Below are 19,460 nucleotides of genomic sequence, written 5' to 3' on the forward strand. Positions count from 1 at the left end.
CAATCACTCCCCTCCTGCAATCTTGAAATGTGGCTTTTCTTCAGTTTGTTATGTAATGTTTTTTTTAAATTTCTGACTGTGTGGAAACAGTCCCCCCTCCGTCCTCTGCTGCACCATAGACCATAGGCATTGCTATAATGCCCAGCTGCAGCACAGCTTCAGTCAGCTCACCAAAGAGTTCCTGAGTCTGACGCTGGTTGAAAATTACACACAGCCCAGGAAGTACGCAGGTAACCTGTCTAGGAAGAGCTCATTTTGCACACAGGCAGGGACACACAGCCAATGGCTCTAACAGGCCAAATGAAGTAATCAGACATATCGTTCAGTGGAGCTTATTGAGGTGGAGTGCGTGTACTCCCAGACGGGCGCTATGCTGCAGCGGGATGTAGGCCGGGATCCCAACACTCCAGATGCGGCAGACAAGGCGGAAGAGGAGTGGGAGGACCAGTACAAGGAGGAACAGGAGGACGAGGGGTTCCAGGAGGAACTGGAGGATATGAGGTTTGCGGGAGACCTCTGGCTGTCACAGCCTAGGGTTAGGGGTCAACCGCCCCCACCTCATCATTACAGTCAGGCCCTGTCACACCAGAGCCAGTGGAGGATGAGGAGGAAGATGTAAGCACGCTAAAAGTCTCTTGTCATTTATAATCATCGCCACACGGAGTGGCTGTGTGTGTATTGAAAACTTTTAACCAGCCTCTCTGTTTGTTGCAGGATGTACTTGGTCCAGACGGGAGGGAGATAGCCGTGCTCTGGCAGAAGCTGTCAGACAGGGACAAGGTTATCTCTTTCCCCCGCGCCACCAGGACTGGCTTGTCAGGGAGATGGGCCCACACACCAAGCGTTAACAGCATGATGCGGTAAGTGTAGCATGTGCATTTCAAACTAAAATGCTGTGTTCTTTATGTACTCAGTGTAAACACGGATCATCTCTCTCCCTCCCTGTGCAGGTCCTACATTGGCCGGGGTGCGGGTGCAGCACAGTCTCCAAAAGCTGGCAGGATGGTGGAGGCCATGCTTTTGGAGCTGTGCCGCATACACTATGAGGGCCGTACTATTGTCGGGGTCCGGGTAAACCGCTGGGCAGCTGTCAAGAGGGACTACTGTCTCATCAGAGACAATGTCTACAACAGCAAGGACCTCACGGCAGCCACCAACCTCCAGCTTTATGAGGTCAACCACCAGACCCTTCTGCAGTGGTAAGACTTGTGTGATTGTAAGAATGTTAACAGTGGAAGGAGATGCCGATGATGATCAGTATGATTGAATTTATTTCCATCAGGCACAACAAGAGGGGCAATGCGATGATGATGGAAACAGTGCACATAGCTGTTCCAGGGACCAGTGGCGAGCAGACCGCAGTGAAGCAGCTTGGCACAGCCAGGCCTCCTCCTCCTCCATGACAGACACCCTTTCTGCCTCCACCTCTGCCGCCAGTGTTCCCCACTCCACAGCCTGGCAGAGGAAGGTCCGGGAGGAGCTGCAGAGACGGCGCTCTCCTCAAAAAGTCCAGAAAGACCTTCAAGCACTTTTTGTGCAAGCGCTGTGGCGCCAAAGACCAAAGAATACGGCCACAGTCGCTACAGAGGAGAGCACATTTGCTCCCGGGCCGAGGAGTCAGGACCCCAAAAAGGTCAAAGGTTAACTGATATTATACACAGTGACATGCTTCAAACATCAACCTCACATCATTGTTATCACTAGTTCATTATTGCTGCTGTTACATTTTGAAATGACCCGTCTCTGATAGCCATGTTCATCTTGTTGCCTGCAGACTGAAGCCGCCCAGCCTGCCAGGCTGCCTTCAAGCCAGAAAACTGCATGAACTGAAAGCAGGTGGGTAAATATTTCAAATAAAAATACTGATATACTGTAAATAATTATTGTAAACATTGTAAATATATCAGACATTACTTGTGAATATTTTACATACATAAAGTGCTGTACAAAGTTCAACTGCATTTCTCTGTTACACACATCACTATTATATTGTTCTGTACAGACAGACTATACATAATGGAACATAATAGAGTCCTGAATGAAGAACACAATCACACTTTAGATTCCTGTCCTATTGTGTCATGAAGGTCGATACATCAGTTCTGTCTTTGTATTGCAAACAGTGTTGACTGAGGACCAGACAGTCGTCTGCTACAGCTGTTATTAATGTCACATATTAGACCTTCATTGTTATATAAATACTGTGGGACATTGCTGCCACCCTCTGTTCAGACTGTGGCACAAACAGCAAAAACTGTAACTCATTTTGCACAAAACACTTGTCCTCAAAACCTTTTGTAATGAATTTCTTTGTATTTTTTTCTTATTGAAGTATTTTGTATCTGTTAGAAATATCTCACTGTTGGCTTTTATTAATCATTGAGTTGAAAGGAATCAATTGAGTTGCATTTTTAAAAGTGAGATTCTCCTCTGTTCATTCTCACACTGCAGCCTCTGCTCTCTGTGTCCACACACACACACACACACACAGGTGTTGTCTTCAAGTCTGGCCTTCAACAGGTGACATTGATGACCATTGGTCAGAAAGTGCTGCTGTAAAATGCAGAGAGAGAATGCTGATTGGTTGAAGGAAACCTGGTTTTCTGGACATTTGGTTCAAAAAGCTGCCTGACATTATCCTGATTATTTCACTGTTTCACAGAGACAGTTGTTGGGCTTGAAAGGAGTGCGTTTGGTTATTAGCTATAATTTATAATTATCAGAGATAATTATGAATTATGAAATTAAAAATTATTAACTTAGTTAATAATGCGGGGCACCACCCGGAGACCGGGACTAATAACCAACTGTAAAGGTAGTGTCATAAACAAAGTATTCACTTAAGGGGAGCTAATACCTGGTGTATCAGCACCTCTAAGTGAATGGTGAAGGTGAAAGTCCGAGCACTGGCTCCCTCAATCAGCCATTTATCACAATAACAGATGCACAATAATGACAAGAAACTTCTCTTTAAAGCTATAAATAGTATTTACTAACTTAACAAAGTCAACAATTGTTTCAATCAACAAATACTATACTACCAACTAATACTAGCGAAAAACACATAAAACAGCAGCTGTGTAAAGGTAAATAGGTAAACCGAAGCGTGTGTGAGAAGATGTAAGAGTAAGTGTAAGCGTGTGTGTGTATGTGCGCATGAGTCACAAGATGGCCGACGTGGATCACGTGACGATACAAGTGACTCAAGATGGCGCGGCTTCCGGGGGAAGTCGTGTCACATGAGAACAACCGGCGGAAGACGCCGCAGAGTTCCAGTTAACAATAGCAGACAGCGCCGACCAGTGGTCGGTGGCGTTTCTGCACTCACGTGTCTGATGGCGGATAACAAAGGGGCTAGACGGCGCTATGGCCCTCTGTTATCTGACTATCAGATGTGTGGAAAACGTGCGTAGTTAGGTGGATGTGTAAGTGTATGTGCGTGTGTGTGGGTGTTAGTAAGAGAAGGAAAGAGAGGAAGGGAGATTGACTCTTGGTCCCACGACCGTGAGGGGAGAGTAGCGGTTGCTTTGTCTACAGAGAGCGGGAGTACAGACGGTAGTCGGTACGCATGTTGTCTGGTTGTGGACTGACAAAGCAACTTACTTTCCACTTGCAGTGGCACAAACACAGAAATCCCGAATGGGATAACACAAACAGTTTAGCGTGGTGAGCACAAACTAAACAGGCAGCAACTTAAAACACACACTCCTCAGAGTGCAGCAGCAAATGGGACTCGGCGGTCCGTTAAACACACAAAAACAATACAAGCACTAAGCTCATAAACACACAACTCTAATACTATCTCTGCCCAGACAACCTCTTACTTGTGTCGCTCTCTGGAGCGAACCGTTGTGTGTCCGTCCGTCAGTGAAATCCAGCAGCGGGTCCTCCGGTGCGTGGTGCTGGCGGAGCCGTCCTTGTTTCCCGGGAATGACGGCGACCCCTGGTGACGCAGCCTACCACCTCCCCGTTCCGGACACATACCAAGTGTCCTCAACGGTCCACTCACGGAGCACGACCGCTCCGCCATCCAGGGATATGTTGCAGTCTGCCCTGAAACAAAGGGGTCAGTGCTACAACCAGACTCCCTCCACACTGCAAAGTGCAGGGTACCGGTCTCACCACCACCACGATGAGTTTGGCTATGAGGGGATGATGGAAGATCCGGATGGCCCGCCGCCGCCAACTTACGGTTTGAGGACCCGTCAAATCGAGTCTCTCACCCGTGATGTAGAGCAATTCAACCCGAGAAATCACGAGTCAAACATCGATGATTATCTCAGGGAGATTGAGCGGTGCCTGGTTGATCTCCCATATGCCTCTCCACGCGAGAAGCTCATGGAAACTCTGCCAGCGGAGACCAGAGACTGGTACCCAGCCCTCTGCAGAGCCTTGCAGGAGGAATACTCGCTGTACACAGACGAAGCCTCCGCCACTCTCAGCGCCCTTACTATCACCCAGAGGAAGCACGAGCCTCCGCGTGAGTATTACAGGCGTCTGAGAGCCGCCTACTTCCAAGGGCGCAATGCCTCTGGCCTGGAAGAGGAGCAAGCCTTCCGATCCCTCTTCCTCCACAATCTCCATGAAAGCATCCGGTACGATGTTACCATGCACTGCCGCACCGGTAACTACACGACGCAAGAAATCAGGAGATACTCTCAGATGGCATGGGAAACACGCATCCGCCCAACCAAAGGGCATGAGACGGAAGCCAGAGTCCTTGAGGTCTGAACTTCAGAAAACGACACCTTGATGCTAGAAGGCGACGAAGTGCCTCGCACCAAGGGCAATTTCAGAGCAGGGCCCCAAGGACACCGACCACCTCGCCAGCAAGGGGAAGCACAGAGCCAAAGAGGTGGCAGCCCAGCGCAGAACCAGGGCCACTTTAAGCCACGAAGGCAGGACTCTGAGCAGAACACTAAGCACCTGAATCAGTCAGGTAAAGCCAGGAACTTCACTAGGAAGGAACGCCTAAAGGAGGACTTAAGGCGTTCCACCATGAGAGCCAAGTCCAGGCAGGAGTTGGTATTGTTTGGGCCAACCGCACGGTTGAAGAACCGAACCACTACCAGCTAGGCGCAAAGACAAGCCAGTACGCGGAGATTGCTGCAGTACTCATCGCCCTCCAACAAGCCACTCAGCTGGCTGTTGGACAGCTAGTGATCTGCTCCGATTCCAACTACGCTCGCCACAGCTTCATCTCACACTTTCCCACATGGAAGGAAAATGGCATGAGGAACGCCAGGAACAAGGAAGTCAAACACTCTGAACTCTTCCTGGCTTGCGACCGCCTTGTGATAGACCATGGGATGACTGTGTACTGGAAGAAAGTCAAAGGTCACTCCCAGATCTCGGGTCCCGATAAGGATGGCAACGATGAAGCCGACCGGTTAGCCAAGTTAGGCACCGAGCAGGGGACACCCTGGGAGTTCAGTGAAGATTGACTTCCGACGTCCCAAGTCAGCACGGTGAATGCCATCACCCACTGACAGGCGCGAGAGAGACAAGAGGACCCTCAGTCCTGCGCACAGACAGTGCATTTGGGTCGGAAACCTGGAGATGCCGACTTGGTTGCCATGCAGGAACGGGATCCTGCCATACAAGCTATCCGCCAGTTAATTGCAGATCCCACGGCACAGCAAACACCTCAACCATCGACTAATGAGTCCAAAGAGCTGAAGGCTCTTCGCCATGTCCAACCCCATCTCAGAATTGACAAGGGCCTGCTGGTCTACAGCCCTGATGGTCAGGGACCGGCTCGTTGGGTCGTCCCGACGGACCATAGGGGGGTGATACTGGCCCATGCCCACGACTCCCCTGTCGGGGGTCACCGGAGCTACAAGGCTACTCTTAAAACCCTGCAGCAGGTTGCCTACTGGCCATCCATGGCCCGTGACACGCAACTCTATGTCCAAGGATGTCTGGTTTGCTGTAAATTCCAACCTTCACGACCCTTGAACTGGGTCCCACCTCCAGATGGACTGGATTGGTCCAGTCCCCAAGTCTTCAAGAGGTAACAAATATCTCTTGACTGTGACCTGCTCATTCACGAAGTGGGTCGAGTGTCTTCCGGCGCCCAACGACACGGCTGTGACAACAGCAGTCCTGCTGCTAAACCACGTCTTCAGCCGCTGGGGGCTGCCACTCTCCGTCGACTCAGACAGAGGCACTCACTTCACCTCAAGTGTCATGACAGCAATGTTCGAGATTCTGGGAGTGGAAGTCAACTTCCACATCCCATACCACCCCCAGTCATCAGATCAAGTCGAGCGTGCCAATCGCACTATCATCAGCATGCTGAAGAAGTATGTTAGTGGTAGTGGCAAGGATTGGGACGTGAAACTCCCTCTGGTGTTGATGGTGTTGAAGAAAATTTCACTCAAGTCCTTGTTCAAAGTTTGCTGTGGTGGAAGTGGTTTAATAGCATTCCGGAAATGCGGTGAGCATACTGACACAGAGCTGGTCTGATACAGTAGACTGACCCAGAGCAGAAGAAATGGCAAGACTTTATACAGTGAGGATCAAGGTAGTGACCAACAAATGGTAAACAAAAGATAGGAGGGGGGGGGGCATTTACATACAAGATCAAGGCAAATCCAGGGGCAAGACAGGAGGGGTCAAATCAGCAGGGGTCAGGAGGTGGAAAGGACAATTGGCATATGTTTGATCAAAGAGTTGTCTCAGACGTCACTTGATTATCAAGTCTCCAAACCAAATGTGTGTTCTCCTTTAATTATTAAGTCTGCTCCCAAAAGGTATTCTTCTTCAATCCACACTTTTTTTTTTAAATGTGGCTATAGTCTACTTAGTCTAAATCTACTTCAATTTTAAACAAAAAATCTGAATTTTCCAACTCTATTGGTAGGATAGGTGGAGTTGCAGTGGTGTACATGATTTTAGTGGTTGTCTGAGTGATAAATGCGTTACAGATAGATTTAAGACAGGTGATCAAAAGGCTTATAACAATTAAGATTCCAAAACCAAACAAGACAAATTCAAGGACTACATAACCTAATGTTCCTAATTTCTGTTTAAACCAATCAAACAGACCAGTGGTGACAGGGTTATGTAATGTTTTGGCAATATTATTTAAATGGTTAGTTATTTCTTGTATGGTGGCATTGTGGTCAGGTATGAAAGTACAACATTCAGCTCCAATTACTGCACAGGTTCCTCCTTGAGAAGCCAGTAAATAATCCAGTGCAGGACGATTTTGTAAAGTCATCATTCTCACAGCAGTCATTTCTTGTGAGAACATGGACATGCCTCTTGCGGTAGTGTTTGCAAGATCTTCAACCGCATGAGAAAGATCCCTTATTTGATCTAAAGCTGCCATGGCTCCGTAACTTGGAATGAGAGCACTGAAAAATCTTGTCCGTGGTGTTTGTGTGTGTGTATATAAGTCTCTTTTAACAATGTGTGCTTTAGGTGGCACGGTAAGGACTCTCATGGCTGGTATCACATGACCCAGGCCACATCTTCCAGACCATCCAATGGGTAAAAATTCATAAGCTTTCATGCCACAAATCCAATATACACCCTTTGGTAGTGGTATAGAACAAAGTCCGATCATAATCATTAATAGGGTCTGATGATGGTTGTTGTTTTAGAAGTCCATTCTTTTTTTTCTTATTGAGTTTTTCTGTTGGGGTGTAAATTGTGCCACATTTGGATGTTCCTATGTTGATGGTTCCTTTACCTTCAACACACCATGTTAATGTCTTTGGGACTATTGTGAGGGTGAGGGGGTCAGGAGTGTTGCAAGAATGACAGTTGGTATATAGTTGGTGGCAGTTTAATTGTCTGATTGGAGGAGGGTTGGGACAGGCACAGTGTTCGTAGTTTGAGTTACAGTGTATTATGTGGCAGATGTCACAGGAAGTAATGGGCAAGGCCATCAATGGGAGTCCATCTGTGGTGCTGTGTGGGATGAATCCACATACATAACAGTTCTTGGGGTTGGGGCTGTTATCAGCTACCATTTTTGCCAGTTGGAGGTATGTGTTTGTTGAGGGCTGTGGTTCATATATTTTGGGTGTGTTCCCCTCTTGTTGTATCGAAAGGTCTCGTTTGTGATGTTTGTAGGATTGTTTGATTTGCTCCTTTGATGAGCGTGCTGGGGTTTGTTGTGTAACTTTTCCTGGGTCTCTGGTGTCTGTTATGACTCTCGGTGGGTGTTGTACATGTTGTTCTGGGGCTCTAGGTCCTGCATTGTTCCTCTTGTCCTCCGGCGGTTGCGGGCGCTGTACCTCTTCTTCTGGGGCTCTGGGCCCTGCGGTGCTCCTCTTCTCCTCTGGCGGTTGCGGGCACTGTACCTCTTCTTCTGGGGCTGTCAGCCCTGCGTTGTCCTTCGGGGAAGGAGTTTCTTCCCAGAGCTGCAGCCACCCCTCTACGGGCCCACAGGTGATGAAGAAGAAGGTCCACAGGATGAAGATGGGTTCTGCCGTTTTCGGGTGCATGGTGGAGGAGGCGTCTTCTTACAGTGGGATGCGTGGACCCACGTGGGACGACCTTCACACTTGATTGCTGTGTTGGTGGTAAGCAGGACGTGTTGTGGTTTGGACCAGCAGGGTTTCAGGGCGTTTTTGCGTCAAAACTCTCTGATGCAGACCCAGTCTCCTGGTTGGATGTTATGGCACGGCTGGTCACTAGGAGGAGACTGGACAGCTTTTACTTGCCTGTGGATTGACTGAACAGCAGAGGTTAGAGCAGAGCAGAATGATATCATTGAGTCATCCATAGCATGAAGATCCATCTTCTTCATGCATAGTATTGAATTACTTGGTACAGTCATTGGTCTACCCGTAATAATCTCATGAGGTGTAAGTTTGTGTTTCCTGATGGGTGTGGACCTTTAGACCTGTTTCAGCACACAGTTTGGCTAGTTTGTTCTTCAGAACACCATTTTGTCGTTCAACTAGCCCTGCAGACTGAGGATGGTATGGACAATGTAGTCTTTGTTTAATTCCCAGTGAGTTACAGAGTTCAGTCAGTATTTGTCCAGTGAAATGAGTTCCTCTGTCTGAGTTGATGCTCTGTGGGATGCCGAATCTTGGAACAATGTCTTTCAGCAAGCATTTCACTACAGAAGCAGAGTCAGCCTTTTTGCAAGGCCAGGCTTCAGGCCAGTTTGAAAACATATCTATACATACAAGAACATTATCATATCCATCACACTTCAGCATATGAATAAAATGTAGCTGTAGAGCTTCAAAGGGTCCCTGAGGGGGGATGTGTCGACATTGTTGTTTTTACTGTTTTCCCGGGGTTGTGCTGTTGACAGATCAAACATGTCTCACAGTACTTTTGGGCATAGGATGTAAATCCTGGAGCATACCAGTTTTTCAACACTGTCAGACACATTCCTCCTTTACTTACATGCGACAATCCATGTGACATGCGTGCAAGCTATGGGTACAGGGAAGTAGGCGCCACAATGCGGCCGTCATTGTGGACCCACAAGTTATTTACATATTTACATCCATGGGAAAAACACAACCTATGCTCCTTCACATCAGCAGTCTCCTGTAAGAGGACCACATCATTAAGAGAAGCAAGGTTGTTAGCAGGTATGGAAGGACAGAGCTTTACATGGACAGGATTACCAATTTTGGCAGCTGTTTTGGCCGCATGGTCAGCCAAAGCATTGCCATTTGAAACAGGATCGTTGGATTTGGTGTGGGCTTCACACTTAACAACTGCAATAGATGAAGGTAGTTGACATGCATCTAACAGTTCACCGATTAATTTGCCATGTTTAACGGGTGTCCCCGAGGATGTAATGAATCCTTGGTTCGCCCATAACATGCCAAAGTCATATAAACATCCAAAGGCATACCTGGAGTCGGTGTAAATGGTAACAGTTTTACCTTTGGCCAGGTAGCAGGCTCTCATCAGTGCATACAACTCAGCTACTTGGGCGGAGCTTGAGGGTGGCAGGGCAACGCTTTCAATAATTGAAAAATTATCACAAATTGCATACCCTGCATATGGCACTCCATTTTTCTCTATAAGCAGAGCCATCAGTATAGAAAACCAAGATCAGAGTTAGGGATAGGAGGTTTTGAAAGGTCAGGACGAGCTTTAGATGGACATGAGATGACATTCATGCAGTTATGAGGATCACCATCCTCTTCTGTAGGCAGAAGTGTAGCAGGGTTAAGGATGGTACATCTTTTGAGTGTAATGTGTAGAGCAGTGAGTGTTAGTACATATTTTGCCTCTCTGGTCCCTGTCACGTGTCTGTGTGCCTCTCTGGTGATTAGGGTGAGTGCATCATGCGGGACCATGACTGTGAGTGGCAAACCTAGAACAATATCAGCAGAATTGTTAATTGTAAGTGCAGCTGCAGCTACAGTTTTTAGACAAGGTGGAAGTCCTCTCTCTACTGGGTCTAATTTGGAGGAAAAAATAAGCAACAGGTCTGTAAGCAGGGTCATGGCGCTGAGTGAGAACAGATTGTACATGAGAAATGTGGATTTGCACAAAGAGGTTTAAGGATTGATTGTAGTCAGGAACTCCTAGTGCAGGAGTTGACAACAGTACCTGTTTGAGCTTATTAAAAGATTCCTCGGCTTGTTGTGACCAGGTGAGTGGCTGGGAACATGTTTAGGGTTTGGAAATATCTTGGAGTGGTGTTGTAAGTGATGCATAACCAATTATCCATTGTCTGCAGTATCCTGTCATTCCCAAAAAAGTTTTCATTTGTGACATAGTAGTGGGTTTGGGTACTTCTATCTCTATATAACTTTTATTCTGGAGGCAATTATGACTCTTGTTGAACCAAATAGTGTGTGTCTAGATTTTGATCTATCAGGGCTGCAAGCACAGCTATTATGTTATGTTGGTTAGTCTAAAAAGATGCCATCTGGTGTGTAATAGATGGTGCAGTTTAGTTTCCATTTACAGGCGTGGTGTCTGACAGAAGAAAGGAGTGTGACGTTGTGAAACTGCACATGCTTTCAGTGAAAGGACCTTCAGATACAGGTCTTCTGCTGGAGGTGCCATAGACAGGGTTGATGTGGATTGGGTTGCTGCAAATGAGCAATTTCTCACCCCAAATGAAGGAATTCTCAATGCCTCTTTTCCAGGAGGTCGACTTTGTCCAAATTGTGAAGTCCTACAGGGATTCTCTGCCATTTTCTCTGCTCCGCCTGTGTAGTGAGATACTTAGAAAAACTGTTATAATTTGATCTACAAACAATTTTGTTTAGTCTCAGATCACCATATCATTCCTACAACAGTCATTTTCTAAGATTTGGAAAAGGAAAAGAAAACATAAAACGCGTTCCTCAACAGTTACAAAGACACACATGAAGTGACAAACATCAACAAAAACTTTGCAATATGAGATTAAATCTTTTGATTTAATCATTCATATTTGTTGTGGTGCTTCCGGAAGACTTATCCAATTTTTTTTTTTTAAAGTGTTATTTTGTTTTAGATTTTGTGTTGGTCATTTGGTTCTAGTTTTTTCTAGTTATACTGCATTGTTTTATGCTTTGAGTTGTATTATTTCTTTCTAGCTGTGGCACTAGTTTCATTAGTTTTAACTCTGCGTTGTGTTATTTCTTTCTAGACTCTTAGTTGCGTAGGATTTTACATTTGTGGCTAATTTCTTTCTTTACCACGTTTTTCTCTTATTTGTTGTAAATGTTTTTCCTTCAACATTTATTTTCCGTACTTCAATTTTTATTTTCTTTATATCACGTTTTCCTATTTTTTTTTATTTTTTTTTTTATGTTGCAACAAATTTTAAGCTTTTGGTACCATTTACCATACATGTATTTAACAGGACCAGTCAACACTTTCCCAAACCCTCTGCTAAAATAACTTACATTTTCCTTCTGTAAAATCCCTTCAAAAAACAACTTTCATATACACCTACTTTTGCCCACAATTCACTTACCAAATCTTTCAAATCAACATTCTACTCAGAAGATACAAATCATTTTTTTTTGTGTAAGGAGAGCGAGTCAGATTCTTACAAATGAAATATACCTGTTTCTGAGTATTGGGAGAACTAGTCAATCCCTGGGAGAACAAATCACCCTACTTCTTCACTGGAACCTGCGTAGGCCTACTCACTAGTCCCCTTCTGGACTATTTCTCATCCTCGTCAGGATCTAGTTCTGTCACTGGATGTTACTGGAGATATAAAACCTTAAGAAGAGCGAGTCAGATTCTAAGGCAAGGAAGAAGCAAGTAACCTCACAACAAAGTGAAGATTCCTAGGTTATGAAACTACAAGCGTTTCCTAAACATCTACAGAAACATCTCCACAGACTATCTCTCAGTGTTTCCCAAACACTGGGGACCAACCCTTGGTCCTATCCTCGTCAGGATCTAGTTCATAATGGCCATTTTATCTGTAACTGGATATTACTGGAGATATAAAACCTTAAGAAGAGCGAGTCAGATTCTAAGGCAAGGAAGAAGCACGTAACCTCAGTTATGAAACTACAAGCGTTCCTAAACATCTACAGAAACATCTTACAGAGAACACATCTCATTAACCCCCATACACAACCACACAGCAAACTTACTTAAAATCAGGATGGCGTCACCCTTCTCCGGGATTCCAATTCCACAGACCTCCAACAATACACAGCAACAGTAATTAGGTTTTCAAAAGGACCTTACCTCTGAAATTTGGATTTGGTCACTGATGTGTTTTTGGTCTGGGAAAGGAGTCTCTGTTGAAGGTCTCTTGCCATCCGGGTCACGGCACCATTTGTTGAAGAAAATTTCACTCAAGTCCTTGTTCAAAGTTTGCTGTGGTGGAAGTGGTTTAATAGCATTCCGGGAATGCGGTGAGCATACTGACACAGAGCTGGTCTGATACAGTAGACTGACCCAGAGCAGAAGAAATGGCAAGACTTTATACAGTGAGGATCAAGGTAGTGACCAACAAATGGTAAACAAAAGATAGGAGGGGGGGGGCATTTACATACAAGATCAAGGCAAATCCAGGGGCAAGACAGGAGGGGTCAAATCAGCAGGGGTCAGGAGGTGGAAAGGACAATTGGCATATGTTTGATCAAAGAGTTGTCTCAGACGTCACTTGATTATCAAGTCTCCAAACCAAATGTGTGTTCTCCTTTAATTATTAAGTCTGCTCCCAAAAGGTATTCTTCTTCAATGGCCATCCGGTCTACCCCGCACCGCTCTACGGGAGTGACGCCTTTCGAAATGATGACTGGGAGGGAAATGACCTTGCCGTTACATCTTCTGTATTGCCCAGAGGATGTAAGTGTGGCAACGGCCTACACAGCACATCAGTACGTCACTGATCTGCGAGACCATCTTAGAGTCACGTTTGCATGGGCCCAGGAGAACCTGGAAACCAGTGCCAGAGGAGCAAAGGCCTATTACGATAGGAAAACGTCCCATCGTGAGTACAGTGAAGGACCTCAGTAGTGGGAAACGACCAAAGAGGTTCCTTGGAGGACTGTTCACCGCAGTCTCGGCCATTGGATCGCTGTTTTCAATTGGACTCTTGGTTGCCAACTCTGTCAGCATTAAAGCCCTTCAAAGGCACATGGGCGAACTCAGTGAGGAAATGCCAGAAATCCAACAGAGACTCCTCATCCAACGTGAACAATTACAGGACTTGGGTAAAACCCTCCAGGGTACCATAGTAACTGTTAACCTTCATTCTGCCCTCATCAATAACACCTTGCATGCCTTAGGGACATTGTCAGAAGTAGTCAGGGATGATTTTATGTATGTACGCGTAGTGAGAGATCTAATGCAGGACCTCCTTAGGGAAATTAGCTCCTCAGTTAGCAGCCTGAGCAGTGGGCAAATACCGATCTACCTCGTTCCCATGAGCCTGGTCGAGCAAACCCTCAGATCCGCAACAACTACTGTGGTACAGTCATCACAAACTCACCTGGCATATAGTCTTGGTAGTGCAATCCCGGTTTATGTGAACCCACAGAACCTGGAGATAGGGTTCCTTCTCAACCTTCCTATCATAGAACGGCAGAATGTGTATAGGTTAAAGTCAGTGCTGAATGTTGGTTTTTGGCAAGACAACACTCATATCCACCTCAAGACACCACCAACACTCGCATACCACGACGATGACCCCTCGCTCTACCTTAGTCCCAACCTTAACTTGTGCACCAAAACTAAGGACGTCCACTAGGTTTGTCCAGGCAATCCCTTCATTCGGGATGTTAGCAATTATCTCTGTGGCCTAAGAGCCGAGTCCTCTGAACAAAAGTGTCAGGGTAGACTGTCTGTTAAAGACGAAGGTATGGACACTAAGGTAGAACGAGCAGGTAATCGATGGCTCGTTAGCACACCTGCTAGCGAAGCCCTAATGGCCTACGATCGTCATGACACAACCACTAAATTGACCCTACCCAACCAGACAATGTTCTTGACGGTTCCTCAGGGAGCCACCATACACTTTGGTGACATTGTCCTCCATCATCTCAACCCTGACCAACACGACAAGGAGATTGAGATTATGGACGCATTCAGAGGTCACAACTTAACCATTGATGGCACCCTTCAGCAACAGCTCCTAGCTGAGGGAACCAAATTAGTGAAGTTTAGTCTCAAACCGTCTGGACTCACTACGGCTTACTTTAGCCACAAGTCGTCACCTTCACAGGAACATCATGTCAGTTGGGCCGCCTTTGGGCTCCTTCTTAATGGTTGGGTCATCACGGCAGTCGTTGCGCACATCATGTTCAGATACATTCGCAGGTTGCAGGCCAGACTGGACACCCTCTTGGTGGTTCCACGGCGCTTCACGCACCAGTCTGCGTCTGCCCCTCGTACTAACACCAGTCCTCTCCAGGAGTAGGCCTGACAGCCTCTAACCCCCTCCTGCTTTTCTTCACCCCTACCTTGGGCTTTCCCCTAGTGCCAGTGGTGAACATTGAGCAGCAAAGGATTGTAAGCGTACCTGAATGTATTTTTCTTCCTGCTTTTGATGTGTAGCGTAGTTTAGAGACATTCTGCCCAGATGAAACCTCAGTGCTTATCTGCCCAGACACTAAAACCTCTGCTTACTGAACTGTACAGACTCTGACTTTTCCTCAGGTATCATGGACTCTTTGTTTCAAGGATATGGACTATGTAACCCACTGGTCACACCTCCTACATGGATTAGTTGGCCCTTGAATTGCTCTGAAGACTGTGGCCAGCACCCCACTCCTCAGACCAAAGGGGGGATGTTGGGCCTCCACATACAGTCAGACAAAGATGGGCCTACATGGAAACCCTGAGGCCTGGCCACAAGGCCGCCTTTGTTCTCCTGAAACAAAGGATCAGCACCAAAAGGCTGATCACTAACTCCATTCCCCAGCGTGCACCATTTCGCACCTAGATGCTAAGTAGGAAATGGTCCGACACAGTCTCTGATTGGCAGAGACGCACCAACATTACAGGGACGTCATCCCCCTTTAAAACAGAGCGGGACAGAATCTCGTCCTCTTTCAGGTACTCTTGCTTAGGAGAAGGTCCGCCTTTTTGATCAGCTGGATCGCCAACGAAAGGGACTTGTACACGCGTGCTATTCCCCCTTTTCTTTGGAGTTTCTCCCCTCGCTGGACGAGACGAGACCTCGACCCGTGTTCATCCGAACACCGTAACGTTACCGGATCCGCAAGAGACTGCTGTTTGCAACCCAGCGCTCTCACCCGATACCTGCAGAAGGGAGAAAGGATTTTCTCCACGGAGACGCGGATAACTTCTACGCCCCGCTGTCTACCGACTGAGTCGACCACCCTGTGTTCTTCGCTGCCCCGCCGAGGAACCATCGCCGTCATTCCCGGGAAACAAGGACGGCTCCGCCAGCACCACGCACCGGAGGACCCACTGCTGGATTTCACTGACGGACTTTGCCACACACATCGGTTCGCTCCGGAGAGCGACACAAGTAAGAGGTTGTCTGGGCAGAGATAGTATTAGAGTTGTGTGTTTATGAGCTTAGTGCTTGTATTGTTTTTGTGTGTTTAATGGACCGCCGAGTCCCGTTTGCTGCTGCACTCTGAGGAGTGTATGTTTTAAGTTGCTGCCTGTTTAGTTTGTGTTCACCATGCTAAACTGTTTGTGTTATCCCATTCGGGATTTCTGTGTTTGTGCCACCGCAAGTGGAAAGTAAGTTGCTTTGTCAGTCCACAACCAGACAGCGTGCGTACCGACTACCGTCCGTACTCCCGCTCTCTGTAGACAAAGCAACCGCTACTCTCCCCTCACGGTCGTGGGACCGAGAGTCGATCTCCCTTCCTCTCTTTCCTTCTCTTACTAACACCCACACACACATACACTTACACATCCACCTAACTACGCATGTTTTCCACACATCTGATAGCCAGATAACAGAGGGCCATAGCGCCGTCTTGCCCCTTTGTTATCCGCCATCAGACACGTGAGTGCAGAAACGCCACCGACCACTGGGCGGCGCTGTCTGCTGTTGTTAACTGGAACTCTGTGGCGTCTTCCGCCGGTTGTTCTCACGTGATGCGACTTCTCCCGGAAGCCGCGCCATCTTGAGTCACTTGTATCGTCACGTGATCCACGTTGGCCATCTTGTGACTCACACGCACATACACACACACCCTTACACTTACTCTTACATCTTCTCACACACGCTTCGGTTTACCTATTTACCTTTACACAGCTGCTGTTTTATGTGTTTTTCGCTAGTATTAGTTGGTAGTATAGTATTTGTTGATTGAAACAATTGTTGACTTTGTTAAGTTAATAAATACTATTTATAGCTTTAAAGAGAAGTTTCTTGTCATTATTGTGCATCTGTTATTGTGATAAATGGCTGATTGATGGAGCCAGTGCTCGGACTTTCACCTTCACCATTCACTTAGAGGTGCTGATACACCAGGTATTAGCTCCCCTTAAGTGAATACTTTGTTTATGACACTACCTTTACAGTTGGTTATTAGTCCCGGTCTCCGGGTGGTGCCCTGCATTATTAACTAAGTTAATAATTTTTAATTTCATAATTCATAATTATCTCTGATAATTATAAATTATAGCTAATAACCAAACACACTCCTTTCAAGCCCAACACAGTGATGCAGAAGTTTTTGTTTGGATCGGTTTCTCAGGTTAGAGCTTGATGTATGACTTTGTCATTGTCTCATAATTCTCACTGCATTGTACTGCACTGCCTGTTTGAACCTTAAAATATGTACTTTCCTTCTGTGCAGGATGGAGCACGAAAAGGTGAAACAAAAAAACAGGCACCTGGAGCAGGAGGCTGACAAGAAAAGAAAAGGTGTGCACAGTAGCTGGCATACTTGTGCAAACATTTTATATTTCATTTCATGAAAAGTATTATTGAAATGATAATTTAATGTTCTCTTGCCAGACGTCAGTGAAGCTGAGGAAGGCAGCCACAGGAGAGGATCCTTGCCTCCACCTCTGCAGGCTCCTCAACATTCACAAAACCCACAAGGTTTATGTTGTATAGGAGGAAGAAGAGGACAGAGGAGAACAGGGAGGTCCTCTCCAAAGCTCAGGGAATCACGCAGCGGAAGCCTGGGGACTCCTGCGACATCTGTGGTGAACCCAGACACCTCGACACCAGGCACACGTTCTATAGGGAACAGTTTTTTCTGTTCTCTGGAGGAGGAAGGACGTCACAGCAGTGGCTGCTGGAGATCAGGGCAGCGGAATATATCAATCAATCAATTTTTATTTATATAGCGCCATATCACAACAAAAATCATCTCAAGGCACTTTTCACATAGAGCAGGTCAAGACCATACTCTTTAATTTACAGAGAAATATATAAGGAAATATTGTTGGTATTTTACACTTTTTCCGCCTGCAAATCAAACGAAAATGGCGTTCAGCTGCATGTGTAGATCTGTTTGGGTTTTTATTATTATTATTATTATTATTATTATTATTATTATTATCATTATTATTATTATTATTATTATTATAAACTCAGTTCTGTTTGTGCAGTAAAATAAACAGATTATTATCATTAGCGCTGTCACATTACACAGAAGTAATTATGATGACATTTTAATGGATTTGTTTATATTCTGAAGGTGTGTTTAACAATTATTTTGGTCCCAATAAGATAAAGGCAACATTAATAATAAATGTTTTCTGACTGATTGCAGAATGGATTTCACTCCGGTTTTTCAAACCCAGCCTTCGTCGTCTGAACTCGCCCTCCAGCCTTCATCTGATGCGTCAAGGCTGGCCGAAGCCTCCCACAGGTAAGGGTCAGCTGCGGCGTATCGGGTGAAGATCCCTGAGAGGATGAGGGAGGAGGCGAAGGCTCGGAGGAGGCTCCAAGTGCTGGCAGCTGGTGCTCAGTGAGAATGTGCTCCGGTTTGGCCAGTACCGGGGTCAAACGTTTAAACGGCAGTTAAGCAACGATGTGGGCTACACCTGTCATCCTGGTGTCCCACCAGAAGGAGAGGGAAGGCGGAGACACGTCTCAGTCGCCCCTCACCACCAACATAGCAGCTGCACTTGTCTCCTACGTCAAGCTGTTCCCAGAGATGACGGTGGCCATCCAGCGGCGTAGGATGCACAAGGGTGCTCAGTCAGTGAGGGGTATGGATCAGACGCTGGTGGGGTTTGGTGCTCACGCCAGGGAGATGTACTGGTCCCTGTATGAGTCAACCAGCGGCTAGAGTTGAATGTAAGTATTGCAAGTGATGGTGCAGGAGACAATGGGAGCTAACAGGATTTTTTTTTGTTGTTCTTGTCATGTCTGTAGTTACCTGCAGTGACTGAGGAAGCAGAAGGTGAAGGCGGGGTCCCAGATGTACACGCTGCATGTGTATGTGCTGTACGGCCGGGACAACGAGGTGGTGGCAAAGCCATCAGCTGCTCCTCCGGCCTCCAGCAGACAGAACCGCAGCCTCCATCAAGTAATTAATAACATCGATGTAATTCTCACTGTAGTGCCTGAAATGTACTTTGCTTGTGTTTCATTCTTTCTGTGCAGGATGGAGCACAAAAAAGCAAGACGAAAAAACAGGCACCTGGAGCAGGAGGCTGAAAAGAAACAACCCAGACACCTGGACACCCGGCACGCATTTTATGGAGGCAGTTTTTCTGTTCTCTGGAGTTTGGGCCCAGTGGAAGGACGCAACAGCAGTGACTGCAGGAGGTCAGGGCAGCGAAAGACATCAAATTCCCCCGATGACCCTGTGGAGGCTGAAGAAGCAACAGGACAGCGAGCAGCCTGAAGCCTCATAAACTTAGGGTCTGCCAAAGGTGTGGCCAGCCTGCACAGAAAGAGTTTGGATAAAGCCAGCACACCATCAACCATAAGAAAGAACACTTTTGTGTCCTTTATGAAGGGAAGACTGTGGACCTGTGGCAGGTAGAGAGGAGGAGAGCGATGGAGCCAGAGGAGAACACAGAGAAATGTAAATAAGTCTTTTTTGTTCAACTTTGTCCTCTCAGAATGCTCTTTTGTTTCTTTTAATAAATGTCATGGAAATGCA

General features: G+C 46.5%; 1 protein-coding gene and 1 long non-coding RNA gene across 5 annotated transcripts in view; one reads left to right on the top strand and one right to left on the bottom strand.

Moving 5' to 3' along the window:
• LOC122968417 (putative leucine-rich repeat-containing protein DDB_G0290503) overlaps positions 1–19,460 on the bottom strand; it is a 635,740-nt gene that overhangs the window by 596,686 nt on the left and 19,594 nt on the right. The gene's annotated exons all lie outside the window — the stretch shown is intronic.
• On the top strand, positions 739–19,112 carry LOC122969278. 4 transcript variants are annotated; one of them, XR_006398962.1, is made up of 7 exons: positions 739–860; positions 951–1,199; positions 1,775–1,836; positions 17,190–17,257; positions 17,351–17,544; positions 18,117–18,878; positions 18,956–19,112. It is a non-coding gene; the product is annotated as an uncharacterized LOC122969278 (long non-coding RNA). The 4 variants fall into 4 exon arrangements; XR_006398964.1 differs by lacking the exons at positions 739–860; positions 951–1,199 and adding an exon at positions 1,376–1,633 and having other exon boundaries at positions 18,117–19,112; XR_006398963.1 differs by lacking the exons at positions 739–860; positions 951–1,199; positions 1,775–1,836 and adding an exon at positions 13,407–15,898 and having other exon boundaries at positions 18,117–19,112.

Source organism: Thunnus albacares, chromosome 2, assembly GCF_914725855.1.
Source record: "Thunnus albacares chromosome 2, fThuAlb1.1, whole genome shotgun sequence".
In the NCBI taxonomy this organism is placed as follows: Eukaryota; Metazoa; Chordata; class Actinopteri; order Scombriformes; family Scombridae; genus Thunnus; species Thunnus albacares.